The 16,917-nt window shown below is 45.1% G+C and overlaps 1 protein-coding gene across 6 annotated transcripts in view; it reads right to left on the bottom strand.

Annotated features, from left to right (window-relative positions):
- Positions 1 to 16,917, bottom strand: part of PAK3 (p21 (RAC1) activated kinase 3) — a 127,975-nt gene that overhangs the window by 37,870 nt on the left and 73,188 nt on the right. The window contains exon 1 of one of the 6 annotated variants that reach the window (XM_032702437.1): positions 6,047 to 6,058. The exons of the other annotated variants lie outside the window; for them this stretch is intronic. The gene's annotated coding sequence lies outside the window, so the exon portion shown is untranslated. Of the gene's footprint in view, positions 1 to 6,046; positions 6,059 to 16,917 lie in introns of those variants that run through there. 6 annotated transcript variants of the gene reach the window in all.

Genomic DNA, 16,917 nt, shown 5'->3' with positions numbered 1-16,917 from the left:
CATATATTCAGTTAGTCAAATTCTGGTGTTCTTTCTCTTTTTTCTTTAGCCTTTTGTTGTTGTTGCTTAGGGGGGAGAGGTTGAAGGGGGGGGAGGGTGGGTGGGTGGTTTGTTTGGGGTTTTTTTAATAATGCTACCAATTCCTGCCTCCCAGAAATAATATCTGCTACCTTATCCTTTCATACCTCGTCTCCTGTTCGCAGAGACACAGGTCTCTCCACTCAAAACATACCTTGGTTTCATGAGTTTTTCCTACACCTCCTGGCAGGCTCCCAGGCAACCCTGCTCTCTGTAACCCTGTCTCAGCTCGACATGCAAGGTGTTGATGTTTGCATTCTGCCCTGGAGAGATATGGTCACAAAACTTCCATTTCTTAGGTGCAAGATGAATTCCCAAGTCTCTGAATCCTTGTTGATCCAAGTTTCTATGCAGTACCTCAAGAAGCACATAATCCCCTGAAGACCTTCTCCCAAGAAGCTATTGAAAACAAACCCCTCAACAAGACAAAAACAGCCTCCACTTGCCACTTGTGACAGAACCACAAATTCTAGAACAATGCTGAAGTGACACAGCCCATGCCCCAAACCCACAGGACTCTGACTGGAGGGTATGGAGCAGTTCCAAGGACTCTGAGCAAATGTTCCCTAGCCCTTTCTAAGCTCAGGGAGCCAGTATGGCATTGGTTTACACTCCTGTCACAGTTTTCAGACTTTTCCTGCAGGCCTGAGTGCTAGAAAGTAAATTTTTAAAAGCAGAAGTGAGATTGCAGAATAATTCTGCAGTGGAGATGAGATCCTGGCAAATCCTGCACACAGACCTGTGGAACACTGTGCCTGGGTTCAGAGCACTGCAACAACAGAGCTGCCAGAGCACCCACCAGGGCTGTGGGAGCCACCCAGGCTGTCAACAGGGACAGCTTTTGGAAGAGGCCAGCCTGTGCTCACCAAGAGGATGGAGTACACAATCAACAGTATTTTCCTCATCTCAGTCCTCAAGGACCCCATGAGTGCAACCAAGGTAGTGCTGGTAACCCTTTTAAAAGTGTGAAGTTGCACAACTACCACCTCCTTCCAGAGCAAATTCTTTTCAATGCCTATTGGCTTTAAGGAAGCATTTAAAGAGACAGACTGTTGCACCAAAATACAAGAGTGTATTTGAATGTGTTAGCTAGAGCTTCCAGCCAAGTGGCAGAAGCTAAAATTAAGTTCTCAGCCAGGTCAGTTGCTTCTACACAACTATCACAGAGTTCTACAAGATGATCCATTGTCCCTTCCCTTCCCCCCCACCTCTTCCAATCACCAGTTTTAAGTGTGAAGACAAACACTGACTTTAAACATATGGCATTCAGCTTCTCTATGACTCAATTCCCCCTTTGCAAAAGCCTGTCTTATAATATTTTTGCATCTAGTTCCTGCCAAGCTAGGGAGGAGAGGAAGGAAGATATCTGAAGCACCCAAATGTCTTCAAAACAACACACACAAAATTTGTTCAATTCAGTTCAAGTTCAGAGCAGAATTTCACGCTGGGCCTTGATCTCAGTAAGCTCTTCACCCCTGTGTATCTGGGAAACACTGTGGATAGACCTTGAATAGCTTTCTTAAGTTAGCCCCTTATTTCAAAGTCTGCAGCATTCAGACATGACTGGTTCCAATTAGAACTCACAAACAGTATCCTGTTTGCAGAGACACTGGTGCTCATTTTCAAAGCCTCAGAGATACTATTGCAGCTTGTGATGCAGCAAAACTGTCTCCCAAGATCCCTTGACTGGAAGGAACCATGCCAATTTTCAGGCAGTAGCTTTGCAAATGTAACTTGAAGATACAAGACTCACTCTTTGTTTATAAATATACTTCCTGAAAAAAGATATTTATTACTTAGTTGTATGGGCCAAATTTTGCTCCCAGTGACACTCATCCATTTCCAAAAATCAATGGTGATGTAACTGAGAAGGATTCTCTCTAGATTTTGAGTAATGAGACACTCTGTTTGTTAAGGTATTTATAGAGTACTTTTCTGCCCAGTTCAGACCTGTATGTGCTTTTCTACATCTGCACATTTACTTGCAGTTTTCTTACAGTTCCTCTAAAGAGTAGCCAGTGAGTTGGACAGAACAGATGCAAACACAGCTTCACTGCTTTCATGCAAGATGCTTTACTCTGCAAAACCTGGTTAGGCTAAAATAAAATACTGAGGCCTTTTTGATAAAAAAGGGCCACGTCCAACATCAGCTGAAGCAGATGGGTACTCAGGGTCCATAACACCCTAGGACAGTCTGTGCCCAGCTGCTTCCACCCCTGGCTGCCTGCAGATCATGGGTGGGTGGGTGTGTGGGGCTGGCTCTGCAGGCAGGGTAGACCCACCCAGGGTGCCCTGGGGACTAAAGACATCTTTTTCTGCGACCTCTCCCACGTGCACATGTTGCAAACAACAACTGCATCCCTTCTTTATACAACCCTGAAAAAAGGAGGCATTCACACAAACTACAGAAGGAATTATAACCCCAGAAACATCAAGAACGCTTCCCTTTCATACAACCGTCTCAAAGCACAATACAAACATTTGCCAATTAAACTTCCCCATTCCCCTCACAGGCAGGTAAACATGCTCTGAGCTGAACAAATTATTCAAACTGAGTAATTTCTTTGATGAATGTACTCTGTTCCTGTTTGCAAACACCCTGTAAGCAGCTTATGATTTCCGCCAATATATTCATTTATTCAGAAGTTATCCTCTGTACTTGCTACAAGTGACTTTTGGCCTCTGAACTAGCTGTTCATAAGAAGCTCTCTGTGTGGAGGGGATATTTTGAATTCAGGTTGGATCCAAGTAAAACTACCTGGGTCACAAGTACTTGGAATGAAACATCCATTTTGAGATGGGATAAACAAGCTTCTGTTAGGAACTGCGGCATTAAGAGTTTTACATAGTGACTTACTAATACTGGTTCAAAATTCCCTCTCGACTGTGCACTTGCAGCAACAGTGCCTAAAAAACAAATACAGAAGGGATGTTTGCACAGAAGCTGTGAATTTAATGGTTTTGACTAAATATTTCTTCTAATTTAAATTATTATGTCCTTTGTCTGGACCTCAAGTCACTCAGTTAAATTGCTAAGAGCTGGGAATGGACCAAAACAGTGGACCTTGTCACAACTGATGGAAATAACCTGCAAACATATTTTTTCCCCCCTGCTTAATTTACATTTGACAGCATTTCTAAGTCCATGGCCTTTGAGGATCCATCTCCCCTCCTCACAAGCGTAGCCTACCTATTTAACTACATTTCTTTCCACAACTCTCCAACTCTTTCTCTGCAAACTGCCAGTGCAACCACAGGCAACACTTCACAAAATGCATCTGACTTTCATCTCCCAACACCCTTCAGCCCACCCGCTTTACACGTCTCTTCCCACACGGTCAAACTCGCTGCTGCTCTGCAGACTCCCAGTGCCCCGTGCCTGCTCCCACTACAAAAGTTTCACAGCTCCTCACACAGGTTCACTTTTCCAAGTGCAACAAGTATTGGGACTTGCCCAGGTTTTAACAGAGCACTTCTCCCTTTCCGTCTCCATACAGAGCCATGGCTGTTCAGGCTGTGGTCCCAAAAAGCAAAACATGGAATTATTTTTGCATAGTAAAGCCAGTGGTGTTTAAAGTTAGGTGTATATTTAAGGGCTGCACATTATATTATATTAAAGGTTGCAGTGCTTAATGTGAACAACGATGCTGGGGCTTCAGCATAGCTGTGGGACACTGTGAAAGAAAAACTGAAGAATTCTTCTCCACCCCGCTGAGCCCTAGAGAACACCCTGAGCCCAACATATTTTCTTTGTGGGTGTTTTTTGATCACATCAAAACAAACACAGTCCATTCAAACTGTGCTCATGCTGGAGTCCTGGCCACTTAATAAACCACTTGAGCTTTGGGATGGTTACATGACCTGGGAGGGGAAGAAGTGTGTGTACAGAGGGTGTGGGAGAGTGAAACAGCTTTCTCGATGAAACCTCATCCAGGCATTCATTAATACATCTCATCACAGACTAGCAAGGAAAGGAAGTTTATTCCCACGGGTTACATTAAGTGAGCAGTTCACAGCATCACAGCATCAGGAGATGGCCTGGAAACTGGTAACTATTTTTGATAGGAAAAGTGACTTAACTTCATATGGCAAAGATATGGACACGGCACACCATGATCATGCAGGAAAACCAGCTGGATCACGAGGACACTTCTGCCACCCAGAGAGAGTGAGGGGAGAGCTTCCACCATCCTGATTGCCTTGGGAAGAGCCACCAGCACCTCCACCCACTCATACCCAATCCCAGACAGCTACACTGGTATTTCTGTCATGTGTTTTTGAATCATGGTTTGAAACAAAAAGGTTGTGCTCTAAGCTACTGAATCTGGAGACATGTTGAGACTGACAGAGCGATGGACACTCCAAGAAGAGCTAAAGGAGAAAAAAGTGAAGGACACTACAGCCTTTTTTTTTTTCTTTTAAGGTAATGGAAAACACTTAACTGGGATAGATAAGAAACAATGAAAAAGTATCAAGAAAAGGTATTTATATGCAAGAGGAAAACAAAAACCCCTTACCCACTCCCTGTTTGCTTTTTATTTAGACAGCTGAAGGGCTCCACAAAGCTGAAAAAGATGTCTCAAAATCAACTGTGCTTCTCAAATATCCCTCATTTCACAGTACTGTATTCCATGCCCTTGTCCACACACGACAGAGCCTGTGTGAAACGAAATGTGGATTTAAACCATTGCAGATAGAATGAACTAATTCTCCATATGGACTTTATTATTTCTAGATGAGAGCTTAAGCCTGAGGTTCACTTTTGTTCTCTAGGAGGACTCAAATGTAAACAAAGAAAAGCTACTTATTGGAGACACCAACATCATGACTGCCACACTAAAAATTTCGAGACCTTAATTCAGATTAAAACCAGCCAAGACAAATGGTTTGAGTTCTAATTTGAGCTGGCAACTGAAGTCAATCCTGAAGCACTGTCCAAGATCAAGTATGAGAAGCCAATTGCAAGCTACTGACCATTAAAGTGGACCAGTCTGACCCCAACTCACCTGACAGGCAGCAATCCCTTGGCCACAGGAAGGCTCTGTAACCCATGTTGGACCTTTGAACACCTGTGGCTCACTTAGTTGACCAGTCAACCCAGGTACAGAGTAAAAGGGTCTGGGCTCTTCAGATATTGCCTTTTTCGGGTACAAGACAGAATCATGGCACTGTCTCAGCAATGTCTCAACCCCACTAATTTTATCAGTTCAGCTGGAGAACAGCAAAGCCCCAAAGAGGTCCAGAAAACCCAAACCCAGGCCTGCTCCTTACAGGAACACTTAAGAGTGCAACAGATGTAAGGTTGCTCCCATCATTATTCAGTATCAAAGGAAGCCTCTTCTTGCTTGGACTTCCATAATAAAACTTATATATATAAAAAAGTCCTTAAATTCATATTTTCTGAGCACCCTAAACTTCTACTGAACTCCAGCTGGTGCACTAGGGCTGCTTTTAATAAACCACTTGGCACCTTGCCTATTATGTTTTCATTTTGTTTACATTAAAAAGAACCAAACAAAGTTTAGAAGAAGAAAGAGGGGGAAAAAAGAATAAAGGACCAGTTTCCCTGGTCCTCATATTCTCTGCAGGTGTCAGTGCTTTCTCTGCTCTTGCACAGTTTATTCTCTGCTTGACATACTCACAGAAGATGTGCCATGATAAACACGACCAGGTGAACCCCCAGCCCAGCACCACTCCAAAGCTCACCAAAGAAATGTCCGTGGCCCTTTTCCCAGCAATGGTCCCCACGGGCAGACCAAGAGCTGGTTTTGCCTCCAGACACATGTGTGCAGCCCTCCAGGAAGGCAGCAAGAGGGAGAAGGGTACCCTGTGCTGACCACAACTACGTGCTGCTGAAGCACTGGCCTGTGCCCCACTAAACTCAACGCAGTCCAAGCCAACAATCACCACAGAGCTCTGCAAGAGACAAGGAAGCAGCAGTATAATGCAGTAGTTGAAAGTTATAGACAGTTGTAATTTTCTAGCACCTTCCAGTCACCTTTTAGCTCATTTTGTCTTTGCAATCCTTAGCTGAGAAACTTGCTGTAGTAAATAACACTAAACCTCTGTGTCAGAGGAGAAGGATGTATCTGACATTCAAAAGACTTAACTCGAGGCCACCCCAGGATTGCCAGGCAGAGCTGGGAGACAAATCACACTCCAAGAAGGAGAAATAAAGAACGGGGAGTCTGCTGGATGTCCCCAGCTCTGCTACTGGGGGGCTGGATAAAGATCTCTAACCAGGAGAGCATGGGATGGACTTAAGGCTTCCAAATGCCACAGGTAGAGACAGAGACCAACACCACATGAGAAAATTTGCTGTACCCAACTTCCCAAGGCATGCCTGGAAGGAGTCAGCTCCTGCCTCCAAGTAAGGAAAGGAGGAAGCCTAGGCTGCCACATGCCTTTTACCTGGGAGGTGGATACAGTCCAGATTCTGCATCAGCTCTTTAGGGCACTAGGGCAAGAAGGCATTCATATCCCCATTCACTTCCTCAGGGACAACATTTTGCCTTTTATTCTTTGCCAGGCCTTTTATTTACAGCTGACTAACTTCATATATCTAATATTCACCTGCTACGTTAGTGATCTTATCGTGTGTAATGGCCCATCTACCTTGGGGGAATTATGGATCTGGAGCAGTCACAGGGGGAAATGGAGCAGTCACTGCATGCACTTATTTATTTCCAGTTGCCAGCTAGACCTTGGCTTCAGAGCAGCAGGGTGGGAAGACAAGGAGAACAAATGTACAAATGCTATTCTTAAATAGGTCAGGGGAGAAATGACACCTATGTGCACAAAGCCAAACAAGATACACACACAGGATCTGTTGTCTTCTCAGCTACCACAATGGTCTGATATTTTTAAACTGTTTAAATGGGGATTCAGCATTTAACGCTTCAGCACTCAAATAATAATCATCTGCTCCAGAGTGGTGAAGCAGTGGAGATTCCTTCTTGCCTGACTTCATGTTACAACAGAGAAAACAGTTCACCATCCTCTTAAAACCTAAATGAAAAAATAAAGGTGTTTGGGGAACTATTTACAGCTCCCCTGCAGTTGTCCACAGCCTCCTGCAGAGAGTCTGCAACTACCAACTAAAGACACTGGGCTCAGCAGGGGACTAAAGCTCCCCAAGGTGGTGGCATCCAGGTCACTCCATCCTCAGTCACTGTATAGGAGAATGCTTGAGCCAGCAGGGACCGTTCTAGTTTTGGAAATCACACTGTACCCATGCCACAAATCCTAGTTAGAACAACTAGTAGTAGTCCCAGGCCTGGGCTTCATTCCTGTTTCCTGTGAATTTTCATTAGGACAAACCACTGAGCTTCTCCCTACCACCACAGATGCCTTGTCTGAAGAACCTGGGAGCACATTTGCAAGTCACTGATGCAAAAGGACTCAATTTTTTTGATATAAGCAGACATGAGCCAAGCCACTTCTGTTCCCAACATATCAAGGTACCCCCATCTCAAGATCTCTCTCCAGAACATGCGGAGCACCAGCTCCTGTGAAAGGGAAGCACCTCCATTGCTCAGTGGGTGTTTCTAAAGCAGCCTGAGGTCCTGATGCAAATCCCTACAAAAGTACCAACTCCCAGAGCAGCAGCTGACACTAATGCAATCCTGTATCAGGTCAAAGAAGGCACCAAAAATAAGAAACCATCAAAAGGCACAGAAACAAGTAAACAAACAAAAAAGCAAGGGAAGACAAAGAGGACAACAACAGGACCCAAAATAGATTCCTTGTGCCACACACACATCAGATTTATGGCATAAAAGCTTTGCAAAAAAATCTTGTTCTCAAAACAGCCCATCAACATTTACTCTGCTGCTGGAGGAAGCTTACTACTGTCTGACACCCCTACTTTCTATTTACAACAACTTCAGGCTTTAAGGAAAACCAAAGTACATTAATTGAGGATTTTTATGAGGCACAAAATGACAGCTGCATTGTTATACGTTCTATAAGCAGCAAAGCAGGCTGAGAAATGGGGAGGACATCAGAGAAGCAGTATCCAAGGCCAGAAGATTCCCAAGAAAACCTTAACAGCTCCTCCACCTGCCTTTATTCCCAGTCATTACAAACAAGGCCAGGTGGGCACTAGGACACACACCCTGGTGAGCCTCCAAGAGGACACTGAGACAGCCAGTGAGGAGGCAAATCCAGCTGCACTGACACAGCACTGTGCCTGAGCTGCGTCTGATACACAGACACAGCACCGAGGCAGAGACAGCTCGGGACCCTCCAGCTTGGAGAGCAGACAGAAGATGGGAAGTCTCCATGCTTGCTTCGTATAGAGCCACAGAGCCTTGCAATTCTGTGCTGGAATTTCAATGGGCCCATGAAACAATGTGCCCCACTCCCAGTATTGACAAATTCCAGCTGATTTTGCAACCATAAAGAGCATTCCATGTGTGCACAGACAGCAGCAAACTGCTGCTCCTCGACAGCAACTGCCACCTCAAACGGGTACCTGGCTACAAGATGCCCACATCCACAACGTGAACACGTTCCTTTCCAGGCCCCATGCCAGGAGGAACAGTAGAAGCAATAGGAAGGCAGTGGGATACACTGCCAGCCTCCAGGCTCACAGCACCCTCAGCTCTGCCTTGGTACAGACCAGTGCCTGGAGCTGGTCTTCACCAGGGGAGAAGAGCAGGGCTCTGCCTCTTGTTTTGTTTCCTTGCAGGACATATTGAGATACAGAGCCACATGCTGAGGGTACCAACATGGGACATTGCCACAGAACTCACAAATAACCTCAGACAACTCACTGTCTCGTGTGCCCTTTCCTGTTCTGTGAGGAACTCAGCTCTCTCCCTCGCTTCTTAATGTAGACGAGAGGTTGCTTCTATTTTGTCACATCTACGAGACTTTAAAGAACCTAACAAAGAACCAATTTAGTTTCAGAAATCTGACAGCAATTGTGTTGTTAGTCAGCACACAGTACATGCACTACAGAGTCAACAACCTGGAGAACAAAGGAAGAAGAGAAAATGGACAACAAACTATCTCCTGTGAGTTGAGAAAACAGGAAGTACTGGGGGGGGAGATCAACCTCTGAAATGCTGGATTGCTAGGACAAAAAAGGGTCAACAGAAGTGAGAACAGAGCCTGTACACTGATCTGTCCCTGAGGAGGAAAAGACAAGAAAACTGTAGGCAAAATAATTTTACTAAGTGGCAGAAATGAGAAATGAGCAAGACACTGTTGCCAGGATCAGTGTCTAAAAAAAACCCAAGAGAGAACAGCTGATATATTGTCTGGTCTCAGACAAAATGAACCTGTCTTAAAGGCACTATTGTTTAGGCAAAATTGTGCAGCAAAGACTAAATGCTCTGGTTACAGAGTCGTGCGTCACCGTGTCTATGAGTAACCAAAGAGATACTAGAGGTGTCCCAGTGAGAAGGGTGACAGCCCCAGACATGCACCATCTGCACTACAGGGAGCCTGATCTCGCTCTAGGGAAATGTCCCCAAACAGCTCAGCCCCCTGGACCATCCAGTGAGTGTGGGAGAGTGACAGGCCCAGAGAGTGAGGGCACTGGCATTGTGCTTAAAGGAACCCAGGACACACAGAGACACAGATGCCTGAAAATACAGGCTCTGGGGTCCAGAGCACAGCACAGGGAGATGCAAAAAGAACAAGGCTCAGCTCAGAGCAGTGCAGTAAGCACGCACAGAAAGCAGAATAACTTTACAATGCAGTTTCTCCAGAAAGTAAATAACAAGTGTGAATGCAGTACCTGGGGATGCTCCTGTGGAAAGAAGGATCTCTGCAGTACAACCTCAGCAGACAGACTCTCAACAGTCAGGCTGTGCCCAAGAAGCTGCCAGCCACTCTACAGCTATGTTTGCTGCTGTGCCATTAAATCAAAGACAAATTTGATTCCAGCTGGATTTTAGAGCCAGCTGCAGTGATAAGAGGCAATCTTAGACTGAAGAAATGCCACCAAACATTGAAAATGTAGAATAAAAAAAGTGTTCTGAGGTCAGTGGACAAATACAAGCTTTTAATAAAAAACCCCTCACAAAACCAGAGGCATTATCACTTTATCTTCACAAAAGCTGACAGACAGAACCATTCACAATTTGGCAGCAGGTCCATGCAAACATGAAATGATGAACAAAGTATTATAATTTCTGTAAAAACTTAAGTCCCTACAAGGCCTTACAAGAAAGAGGCTTTGATTAAAAAACTAGAACAGAAAAAAAAAGACCACAGAACACACTAACCAATTAAAAGCCACACTAACAGGCCACGACAACTAACCATGATCTATAAATCATCACTGAGTGAAACTGTTCCAGTGAGTTAATTCCTGGCCCTGCATTTACCTCTGAGGTCTCTGAAGAAACAATCAGAGCCAAAGATTGCAATGAGCACCTTGAGCTGGAGCAGCTCTGCAGACTCTGAGTCTGGGAATATCTGAGGCCATCAGCTCACACTGCAAGTGACAGGCAGTTGCTCGGGGCCCAAGCAACTGCATCCTGGGGTTCCTCTGCAGCAGAGGGTGGGGTCAGGTCACAGCAGGGACCTGGCCAGACACAGGTCCTACCCCACTGAAGGGGCTGCCCATCAGCATGATGTCGCTCCTAAGCAGAGCAAGGCTGGAGGCAGCCACAGCCACAGCCTGTTCCTGAGCTGCAGACCCAGACCAGCCTTCGCTCTTCAGCAACGCAAAGAAGCTGGTACACAAGAAGTTGCTCTGCCACTACCATGATTTTTTCAGCTCCTCCCTAATTTACAGCCTTAGGCAGATGGCTGCTTTTCCTTGCCCAGCCCTGAGGGTACCGAAGTCCTACACAGCAGCTCACAGCACACCAAGATGCCTCAGCAGCAAACCCAAGGAGAGCAAGTATGGAAAAGTCAGTGCCCCATCCCATTCACCAGCTGATGTCTAACAGCTCACAAAGTCCATCTGCTCAGACAGAAAAGGAGCCACCAAACTACACTCCCTGCAACATGGCATGTCCACCACACCTTACTAGTCACCAGCAGTGTCCTGGGTCACAAGCCCAGCAGAAAGGACCATGAAAAACAGCCCCATGGAGCGCTGCTCTGTGATAAATTTCAGAGGGAAACTTAAGAGCAGACTCTAGGAAAAGGCAGTGACCACCCATCCTCTTTTGCAAAATTAATCATTTCTTGCAGCTCGAACAGCTCTTATGTGTCATCAGAAACAAATAAGACAATAAAACCTTAGTGTACCAGGAGAGTGAAAATATTTACCTTGCATTGAGTAAACTTTTCCCAAGGTGCAGGCACAACTGTAAACAGGAGGAAATGTTAAGAAGAAAAGACACGGTAGAAGCTGTTTGCAACAACACACCTCAGAGCCAGAAGGGATATGAAACTGGATCTCCTCTCTTCAGGAGTAAAGAAATTGTCACAAAGAACCACAAATTATTTATTAAAGAGAGTATGATACCACAGGGAAACAAAACAAACCTAAATAATCTAGATGTAGACATTTTTATCAAGAGAAAACCAGATAACAGTATATGGAAGACAATTCTCTCCTTTATTTTCTTTAATTCAATTCTGCTTATCAGCATCGTCATTACAGCTGAAAGTGCAAAGACTTTAACACATTTCAAGTCTTATTCAATTCCCACCAAAGTATCCGAATAGACTCCAGTAATGTTGTATCAGATTTCTATGGGCCCTTCCAATCTGAGAGCTAAACACTCCTTTAAGAACTAAATGAATTCAGCTTCCTTGCCTTTGTGAGGAAAAGCCCTGGCTGCCTGCCCTTCTCTGACTCAGACACCACTTGGCCCAGCCATGAGAAGGGCTACGCTCCCTCTGCTCCCACCGAAGTCAAGGGCATCTCTAAGGCTCAGCACGCCGAAAACCAGGCTGTCTGCCACGGGGGCCAACGCCAAGATGCCAGCTAGTAAATGCACAAACCCTGGGAGGAAAGAAAGTGTGAAGGCAAAGCCCGTGGCTCAGAATGGGCAGCCCTGTGCCGCTTTCTGAGCGTGCCAGGCACATGGAAGTCCTGCTGCACCAGTGGGCACGATTCTCCATTTCACCCTGGGACCTGCGAGTCTAATTTGGGCTGACGCAGAACGGTGCACACTGAACGAGCCTCTGCTGCAAAATGTGGACCATCACATCATGGTTTATTACTATTTCATTATCTTTAGACTCTTCAGCCTGCAACAGCTCCCAAATAATTCAACATTAACAGATCTTGTTTCTCATTACTTCCTGTGTTTTAAAATATTTTTCTTCCATTTTCTAAAAAATATTTATACAGAATGGTAACATTTTGTGCACCTGAAGACTGATTTATCTCAGGTTTATAAAGCCCTTCACCAGCTACAATTAAGTAAATCTCTTGACACAATATAGGTAAATGCCAGTAGCAGCCATCCCTAATTCTAATAATCTCACAAAACACTTCTGGAGCTCAGTGAATTCTTATTAGACAAATCATACACTTGTCTGCAGAGCCAGAATCCCGGGTTTTCCACTGCTGAAAGTCTCAGCCTTTCAGCCTAAATGAGAAAAAGCACTAAAGGCAGGCACTGCAGACTGTACACCACATAGCCTGTGCCACCCAGAGTTCACCCTTGGCATCAGAAATTGGACACAGCTTACTCAAGCTACCCAGAGTACAGAGCTTACAAACTAGGAAATAAATGCACAGAGATTAAATTACCACTCCAAATTACCCTAATAAATCTATGGATGTAAGAATCATATAAATCAACAAACATGCCACCACCTGTCCCTCTGTCCCTGATACACACCTCAGGAGCCCAAACTTCCCCTCTTGCTGTCAAGCATTCACCACTAGCAGTTGTAAGCTCTCCAGCTAAGAAATGCAACTGAAGTGCCCTGATTCTGCCCCCCGTACACAGAGCATCTAATATATCAAATCTATATTCTGAATTAAATTGTACAAAGCATCTCTGGTACTCCAGGGAACAGCAATCACTGGCAGCTGAAAACAATGACAGCAAATCATCTTTTGCCCTAGTGTACTGCTGCACTTGCTAGGTCTCCACCATCCAGAACAGCCCAGTGCAGACACAGGGCTGTGGAAAGTCCACTTCATCATCCCTCCACCTCGAGCCATCGCGTATTTGCAGCACTAACTCTGATGTACCACACACTTGCCTTGCCCTTGGAAAGGTGCACACCCTCTGCTGTGTTCACCTTCACATTCTGACATTCAAACACTCGCCTGCAGCTCTAGGGGACAGGTGTACCTGATCCCACTCCTCACTGAATTACTCTACATGCATTGCCCATATCTCTCTGCATGTCTGCAGCCCCTGATCCTCTTCTGCTACAATCGCTTAGTGGTTGATTTCTTTCAAAAATTAATTCTACTATTGATATCCCCGTAATTTCTCAATGAGAAGCTGAAGCCTTTTAAAAATACAGCCTTCAATGTCCCATCAAATCCAACAATGAGAAGGACCTTTTCCCTCTCACCTCCCGGTGCAGGAGCACAGGAAGAAATTACAGGAATCTGATGTTCTCTTCTGCTCTGTAACTGACTTATCAAGGGGACTCTGGCCGATTGCATAATCACAATGTGCCTCAATTCTCTCATTTCTCAGTGGCTACAATTACTCTGTAACAAATCCCTGGTCACTTAGGACTGATCCTGTACTTCAGATCCTGCCTCCCTGCAGGGCACGTTGCAATCTGACAGGCACAGGCCAAGCTCCTGGGAAAGCCAAGGTCTCTGATTGGAGCTGGGCATGAATTTTTCAGCAAGTACTTGTCAGTGGCTTGAAAGAGAATCTTTTCATGGGAATATGCCACTGTTCTGGAAGGCTTCATCAGAAGGATGACAAGAAAGAGAGGGAAGAGCATTTCTGTTTCCTCAGAGAGCATCTGAAGAAAGTGCAGGCTTTGGGCTGCTAACAGGAGTGGGAAACCTGGGCTGAACGCAGGCACCAGCCTTGCAGGCAGGGGATCCAGATTCCTCAGCACAGTTTTTCCATTACTCTGTGAAAACTTCTTAATAGCATTTCTTCCACTCCCACTCTTTTCTAAAAAGCTTTAAAAGATCTTAGTGCCAGGGAGATACAGAAGAGAAAACCACTTCCAACCCAGCCCTACAAGAGGGAGAGCTCAGGTTCCACTTACCTGGGAAGTGGTGCTGTGTATACACAGTGACCAGGGTATCATGGATAGGAGGAGACTAAGCATGTCAGAATCTCCACTCAACCTCCCTCCAACACAGAACCAGCCTGCTGGCCAACCCCCGGGATTCTGTGTGCGATTATTAATTAATTAATGGTGGCTTGTGGAGAATGCTTCAAAAGGTAGAAGGTGAGGGATGTGCGTTATTTTCCAATATTAGCATGGCTTTCTGACACATAAGCCCAGGCAACTTGGATGTATCCTTCCTATGAATCTGTAATGCTGGATTCTACACAATCAGTTCTTCCAAACACAACATGTGAGTTATAACAAGTGAATGATGATCTTGGCCTAGAACCTTTTAAGAGAGCTCCGGAGATGGGCACAGGGCCACACACTCCTAATATGCAAAGGCAGCTGTGACATCGCTGTGCCCCAGGAGACTATTTGAAGAGGTCCTTCTGCCAAAGCTACTGTTCACCCGAGATGCTGGCAGAGAGGAAGAGTGTTTCTACTAAACCATTTCTATGTAGCATCTGCTGACTTAGCCTAAAGTGCCACCAAAGGGATTTGGGATAACTTTCCAACCTCACAGTGACAAAGGCTGAGGCAGACATTCTTCCAGCTTGGCGCTATGGACAGTAACTCCCACCAGAGTGGAGGAGAGGACCACCAGGACTTGGATCTACTGGAATTCATCCCCTTCCCTTCAGCTCCTTCCCTCAAACTGTCAACATGGAAGACACCGGTCAAGTGCCTCCTTAGAAAACTACTTATTACAATCTAAACTGTAATGCCAATACATCTAAAGCTGGCCTAACTCTTTCAGCAGCCAATATTACTTAATTTGACAACCCAATTGCACAAAATGGATCAAAGCTAAGGCTGGAATTTGCACAAGCACTTTTACACTGGGTGTCTACACCACTGAAAGCAGAGGATTTATAAGTGAAACAGTCAGGTTGCTGCCATTTTTCTGACAAGCCCAGAACTTCTTTCCAGTAGCTAAAGGGGGCTACAAGAGAGCTGGAGAGGGATGTTTTACAAGGACATGTAGTGATAAGAAAAGGGGAACGGCTTCAAACTGGCAGAGAACATGTTTAGATTAGATATCAGAAGAAATTCTTTACTGTGAGGGTAGTGAGTTACTGGCACAGGTTGCTCAGAGAAGTTGTGGATGCCCCATCCCTGGAAGTGTTCAAGGCTAGGCTGGATAGGGCTTGGAGCGACTTCGTCTATAGTGGCAGGTGTCCCTGCCTATGACAGGGGCTTGGAACAAGGTGGTCTTTAAGGTCCCTTCCAATCCAAACCATTCTATGATTCTATGATGATTCCTCCTCCCACACTGACAGACGAAGTACCTTAATTTCTTTGTAAGACAAAAGATCAAAGAAACATCTACTCTGCAGCCAAAGCTGTGCTTGTAGTTCTGAAAGATGCTCCCAAGTTTGCTTTTCCAGCAGGCACATCAGGACAAGACACAGACACCTCCATCCACAAGTGCCCTGGTGAGCAGCTGGACCATGCTACTTCCACGGAGAAGCCGGAGGAGAGATGCACTCCCCTCTAGCTGCAGCATCAGCATTTGCCCCAGAAGAGAACACTGCAGTTGTTTTGGTGCCCCAGGAATTACACACCCCTACTCTTTACACAACTACTCTCAGTAAAAATCTGCTTTAACAACTTGCTGGCAACAGCTGTCAAAAATCCAATTTATGTGTATGTATGTGCACACAGCAGAAATTAAGTGTTTCTCATCCAGCTTTCTCACTAATCTCCTTTTTACCAAACCCTGTGGATGTAGGGTAATGTGACATTAAAAGGACTCGGGCAGATTATCAGTGCAGGCAGTGTGCAACACCTCCATTTCTAGGTGTGCAATCGCCTGCAATTCCTGATAATGCACCTTCCCAAAGGCTTTGGCAAAATGTGCCTTTGCGGGCAGAACATCAAGAGACAATGAGGCAATAAATTCTCCTCTCCATCCTGCCTTTCAAGAGATAAACGACTTGACAAGTTGAGTGATAAAGAACCAATCTAATTATGTGTCATTAAGCTGCAACTAATACTGGTAGAGAATGGATAAGGGCCTGCTGGTTAGAAATGCTATCAAGGAAAATCTAAGATGTGGCATTAAGGCACACCTTGAAAACAGAACACATTTTGTGCTTCTCCTAGAAATACTTAATTCTATTCCAAGCCACCATCTCTTGTTTTACTTGACATGAGCACTTTTCACCACACAGAGTTCTTTCTTCCATCAAGGATTTTATGGAGTCAAAAACCAGCATCTACCAACAAAACAGAGCCTCCACATCCCCTCTGGCAAAACAAAGCTCATCTCACTCTTCATTTAGAAAGAAATTCCAGCCTGATCAGAAAACACTGCCAGACCTCACTGCACAGCTCATTTGCTCCTCATGCAAGGCCTCCACCTGAATCCATACCTGGACTTCCCTGAATCAAATTCCTGTGCTGAACATCTTATCCGTAAACTTCTTGCCAACTATGACCAAAACCTCTTTCATTTGCTTTCAAAGAATATGATGGGATTCAGTAATGCAGCAGAGAAATTACTGCCCATTTCAGGTGCACACGGAAGGCAGTGCTCAGCTCCCATGGGAATCCAGCTCCAGTTGCATGTGCCTCACCATCCATGTGGAGAGCAAGTAGTTCTATTCATCTGCCAAGCAGGAGTTTCTTAGGCTTACTGAGCACACACCC

This window comes from Chiroxiphia lanceolata, chromosome 14 (genome assembly GCF_009829145.1).
Source record: "Chiroxiphia lanceolata isolate bChiLan1 chromosome 14, bChiLan1.pri, whole genome shotgun sequence".
NCBI classification, from domain to species: Eukaryota; Metazoa; Chordata; class Aves; order Passeriformes; family Pipridae; genus Chiroxiphia; species Chiroxiphia lanceolata.
Note: the sequence above shows the minus strand (reverse complement) of the source record. Positions and strands in the feature narration are given on the sequence as shown.